The following is a 6,000-nucleotide window of genomic DNA, read 5'->3' as shown; positions in this document are numbered from 1 at the left end:
ACCACCATGTGACAACCCTGTCTCCCTGCCCTATGGAAACAAGATAACAAGCAGAGTTCTGGAACTGTCAAGAGTATTTGGAATTATTTTAAGGTCCACATCAGGCTTTTCTGTTCATTTTGTGTGCAAGATGCTCAAGTGTTACAGGGATGAGCTACAATAAAAAAAGCAACAAAGTTCCAGATAAACTTCATTTCAGTGACTTGCAAAATAACAATACCACCACCACACTGACAGAAATAATTCTAATAAGTTTTAATGTAAAAAATAGATGTAAAAACACAAGGATTTTATGACTCACCTGATGATACATCACATCTTAAAGGGATGTAAATAACACTTTAACAATCAAACATTTGGTCTTAATTTGATGCTATTATTGGGCATGAAATGGCACACAAGCACAAACATGATAATTGTTATGTGGCATTTATTACTTACATCACATAATGATCTCTAGAACAGAAATTCAAGAAACTGCAGTACAGACCCTGTGCTTTCCATCGAATTTCCTCGAACCCATGTCAATCTGTAAATAGAACTGTGGGGGAATTATTTGCATCTAATGTGTGCTGTTCATGGTTACCAGTGAGACAGATATTCTATGAAGTCTTTGATGAAGGTGGGTTTTTCAATATCTAGGTTGCATATTGAAATACTGCCATCAGAAGAAATCAGTCGTCTCTGGTATAATCACTTTGATAGGAAAAAGGCATTGGCATGGCACTGATATATCATGTAGGCACAGCAGAATCTCATCATAACTCAGAACGGCTAAAGCATTTTTCACTTCTGAAGCTAGAAGCTCTTACAATTACGTTTTTCTCTTCTCTAAATGTAATTTCTCCTAAGGAGTGATAAAAATAAGTGCAAGAAGAAAGGAAAACATCCCTCATAAATTCTTATAAAATTCTTGTTTGCAAATAGTTTTCAGATCAATGTCTATAATAATTCCAATCTCTTCACAATATAATTGAATGAGTATTGACTCATTTTAGAAAAAAAAATATTTCCTCCATTTGTCTTAAGACTTGTCCCATATCTTATTTCTGAGTATCTTTACCATTTTAAATAGAGAAAAATGTATTAGATTTATTCATAGGTAAATAAATGTTAATTGTAAATAAATAAAATATAAATACTAAAACCTTTATTTCATGATCACAGCTACAACAGAAATTATGTGCATGATTTTCAGTACTGGCCTATTCTGATTCCTTACAAAAGGAATTTCACTTCTTTGGACATAAAATTATGACTGATAAAAACTTTTGCAAACCACATTGACATGCATGCTTACCTACATAATCTGTTCAGTTATTAATTTACTGAATGTCTCTTAAAAATTCCTAAGTGTTCACTGATCATATCAATTATTAATATATAATATACATGCGTAAAATTTGTCCTATATATTTTACTGTCATTTAAGCTTTCTCTCAGTTGCCTTAGGGTATCAGTCAATCTCCCCTGTCCCCTTAAACTCATGATTTTATCTTCAAAAAAGTCAAACAAGTAAAGGGAAGCAGAATCTGACATATGCATTATTCAGTCAACTTCCTGTGTTATTCTTCCCTTTAAGTGGTTCACTGAAAAGTGCACCACTGTGCATAACAAGGTTATAGCACCTAGTCAAAGAAAATACATTTAAGAACCACTATTTCTTTCCCAAACTTTCCACTGAGACCATTCTTCACCTGAAATAGTTTGCATTTCTAGATTTTATCTGTTTAGTCTGATTACTTATAAATTTTATTACGTATAAAATATAGGCAGAGGAGCAATCAGTCTTAAGGAATCTGACAGTATAACACTCAGACACAACAATGACACAATACATCAGTGACTCAGTCTCCAAAGAGGCCTGGTCTTAAGTAGCTTGAAGGGTACCGTTATTATATCCCTGTATTTATTAATTATTAATAAACTGAATACATTGATTGAAAATACTGTGTGACCTTCAGGCTTTAGCATATGTTAATCAAGAATCTAGATATTTAAGTACGGTCACTTGAAATTTCAGGGCTATAATATTAGCAGTTGATAAAAAAGGAACATGCAGAAATGTCTGTGGAAATACGCTTGCTGGAGGTTCTGCTGGTTATTATTTCTTTATAGTGCAATCACGTCATGCATATTACTTAGGGTGTACTTTCATTGTTCAGTTAATGTGTCTGCACACGTAAATGGGCAAGGGTTGTGTATTATGGAATGTTGAAAGGAGTACTGCATTTGCCAAGTCGAACAAATACGAGTGCTATTCAGTCAGCTAAAGATGGCCCGCATGTACAACTCACAAATTGTCAGCTGTCTGTCCCTAATTAAATTCAGCCAACTCTTGCAATTTGGAAATGAAGGCATGAACAGCTCCAGTATCGGGCCAGTCATCTAAACATCTAGTGCCTCTTCCATCTTCTTGTATCCTAAGTGTAAAAGAATGTTATTTATAGCCCAGTACTCCTTGAGTCGTTTCTTGGAATAACTGCTAAAAAGGGAACTCTGGGAATTAAAAGCAGCAGGAAAGGACACTTTACCCATCTCCCCTCTTTGTACAAACTTTCACAGTATACATCTTAAATGCACAGTTTCTTAACAGGAATTTCATATATACCTATATACCTGTACAAGAACAATAAAACCTGTCCACCTTGATCTTCCTGATAGTGTTTGTGAGATACCTGAGGTTTTTTTCACATTTTCTGTGAGGATTCAGTCTTTCCATTCCTTACAATAAAGCTTCTCTCTAGTCTGCTCAGGTCCAGCAACTGAAAAGGACCTATAGAAAAATATGGGAGAACCAAATTATTCAGTTCAGCCTCTTTCCTGTAAGTAAAAGGCATGTTAATTAATGTCTTCTATGATGTTCCTGCAACTATTTTCAGACAAGATAAGAAACAGTTACTTCTAGCCAGTGACTGATTCGAAACACAAGGAGTTAAAGCTGTACACTGGGCTAATATATGGAAGTTGTTTTTACACATAGTGAAATTCTTTGTGGGTGAAAACGCATATACCCCGTCCAAGAAAGTGGTACATCATGATTCACACAAGAATGAGGGCTCAAAGATTGTACCTGTTGGAATCAGAAAATAGTAAAATAATAGAAACATGGTTCAGGTCTCACACATTTGAGAGATAGATCTAAAGGTGCCATTCAGAGAAGGCTTTTGTCTCTTTTTTCCAAAAAACTAGCAATAGGATTACATCAAATTGACTTTCTTTTCCAAATCAAGGGTCACTTCAATCAAATCAAGCTGTACTGAAGTCCCACCCTTAATTTGATTTAAAATCAATAGACTTCAGAACATGCCTAAGATTTCAAAGCTTCCAGAGATTTACACAACAAATCTGTACCGCACCATGCAGATTTTTTCGTTTCTGAGCCAACCAGCTGAGAGATGGTGCACATTACCTCTCATGCAGCACTATGCAAATATGCTCAAACTACATCTCCCTTCACCTACAGCGTCTTCTCACAGCTTTTCCTAGCACTTTTATTTCCGTGTTTAAAGTGGCTCGATGGGATCAGCTCAAAATTTTCAACCCCTGCTGACTCAGGCATGTCCTTAGACTTTGACACTCCGAAGACTCAAGTGTACAAAAGTGTTTGGGTTCCTAAGTGCATGGGCTAGACAGAATTTCAGTACCTAATTACAAGAGAGCAATTCACACAAAAGAAACTTGCCTCCTACTTGGGCAGCGATGAGCCTGGAGAACCTGAGTTTTCCAGCATCCCCACTGGCTACAAAGACCCTAGGCTCAGCCTACACAGCAGTCTGTGGGACAGGCACAGCAGCAGTGCCTCAGGTGCCTCTGTCACACAGGCCACACCAGCGTCACATACAGGGGCTCTGGCTCCTCTGCTCTTCAGGAGGCTCAGCCTAGCAGGGCTGAGGTGCATAGCCTACTTTGAGGCAAGAATGATTTCACAAAAGGCTAAAGGCAAGGATCCAAATCCAGGACTCCCATCTTCCTAGCTAAATGTCACTAGCATTGCTCTTGTGTTTAGTTTTACCTTGTAGCCCAGGAGTTTTTTCTTTAATGGAATGGGAATATAGATTCAGCTGAAATAGCAGAGTGCAACTTCACCCTGCATTTCCCGTTAGCCTTGGGATTTAGGGCAGCATCAGAGAAGCAGTTAGATAATGAAGCTGAAACCATTCATGTTTAGGAAGACATGGGATCTAGGCTCTTACTATTTGGTTGAATGACCTGCCTTAGTCAAAAATAATATAGACATATCAGCATGGCCCTGTTCCTAGTTAATAAGCCTTACCTCTGGCCATATTAGCTCAGATTTAGTGTCACATTAATGTACTCACACTGTTTCGAGACCCACAACAGTGACTGCACTGACATCATATGGCCAGTTAGGTGCTAAATCAGACCTAACTGGCCTTTTTCCACCATGCTCCATCACAAAACAGATGGATAATGTCAAGTAACTAACACTGGGGACCTGATGCTGAATCCTTTTGTGGATGTGGCCTTATACAACTTCTGAAAGTTATCCGGTTCACTTTAGTCTTTGGAATTTACCTTTCATCAGTTTTTCTAGTACAAATGTGAGCCTCATCAGTCAAACAAGGGATAAAAAATACATGACTGGTACCATATTAACTGAGCAGGCTCACTTGAATGTTCTTGAAATTTCTACTTTTCTTGTGACTTAGTGAAATCACCTAGAATATTTCTTTATATATGTCTGTTTAACAATGAGTTCAAGGCAAAACAAGGAAGGGGAAGGGTGGGGGAAGAATGCCTCCTGAGAAAAGGGGAAGATTCCTGGAAGCAAAAGTAACACTCTCAAAACATATGCCACTTTTAAGAAGTAATTACTGTGAGGAATTTGTGTGATAGTCTAGTTATTCTTTACTTCACTTGCTTTCCAGAGACTCTACAGTCTATAAAAGGACTGGAAATTCCTATAATGAATACTACAATGGAATTTATTATGCCAGCAGAATTAAGCTGATGTCAACACTTCCATTATAAAATCTTGCTTTTAAGAGTTTGTAACTTGTCTCTATAAATACTGCATGCTCCACTTTATTTCTGAATAAGTCAAGATAGTATTGTCTCACAACATAACACTGTTGCAGTGACATTATTGACTTTAAATGAACAAAGGTGTTGATTAACAAAGATGAAAGAGGGAAAATAACCTTATTGCTTTATCACTAAGCTGTTTATTTTTGCAACAGCGTGTTTGAATTTTAAAATGTATAACATTGGTTTGGTGTTTTTGTTTCTTTGTTTTGTTTCCTTTTATAATTTAATGCACCACCACTCAGATTCTTTCTGTGAAGAAGACTAGGTTGTTTTTTTGTTGTGGGTTTGTTGTTCTTTTTTTTTTTCCCAAACCCATGTCAGTTACAAAATTATGTTTTAGTCCCAATTTGAAAAATGACACTCTACAATTAGTGTGGGAGATGAAGGAGAAAACAGTCCTCATACATCTGCAGAAGCAGATTAAATGGCATAAATGGTATGAGAACAGATGTACCATCCTTTCTCTGTTCTACCTTACGTGCCTTCTATTCACTGCGACAACAGCAAATCTGATGTTGCACAGGAACAAAGCAATGTTCAAAGCTTTTGAGTTAATACTTGCTGGATTTATGGATTTACTTCAGAAATCCTAACTTTGAAAGGAGAGAAGAAACCAGGTGCTGTAAGAGCTCATGGTAATTAGACTGGGGGTAGGGAGCAGCTTTCCTGTTGTCGCAAGTGTAAGTGTAAAATATACACCACTGAAGGCTTCTGTGTTTAAGACATTACTTTCTGTGTAATTTTCTCTCTTTAGCACTCATTCTCTTGTTAATATTTGTATGCTTTTTGTTTTCATGAAGCTACCAACACGCTAGGAATGGCAGCATAGCAAATTAATAAAAATATGTATATGACACACAAGAATATACGTTAGGAAGACAGAGCTAATTTCATATAAAAGGTAACCGCTGAAACAGATGCACATGAAACCAATGCACATGCAACCAG

The sequence above is a fragment of the Strix aluco genome, chromosome 4 (assembly GCF_031877795.1).
Source record: "Strix aluco isolate bStrAlu1 chromosome 4, bStrAlu1.hap1, whole genome shotgun sequence".
Lineage (NCBI taxonomy): Eukaryota > Metazoa > Chordata > Aves > Strigiformes > Strigidae > Strix > Strix aluco.
The sequence above is the reverse complement of the archived record's forward strand: the minus strand, read 5'-3'. Positions refer to the sequence as shown.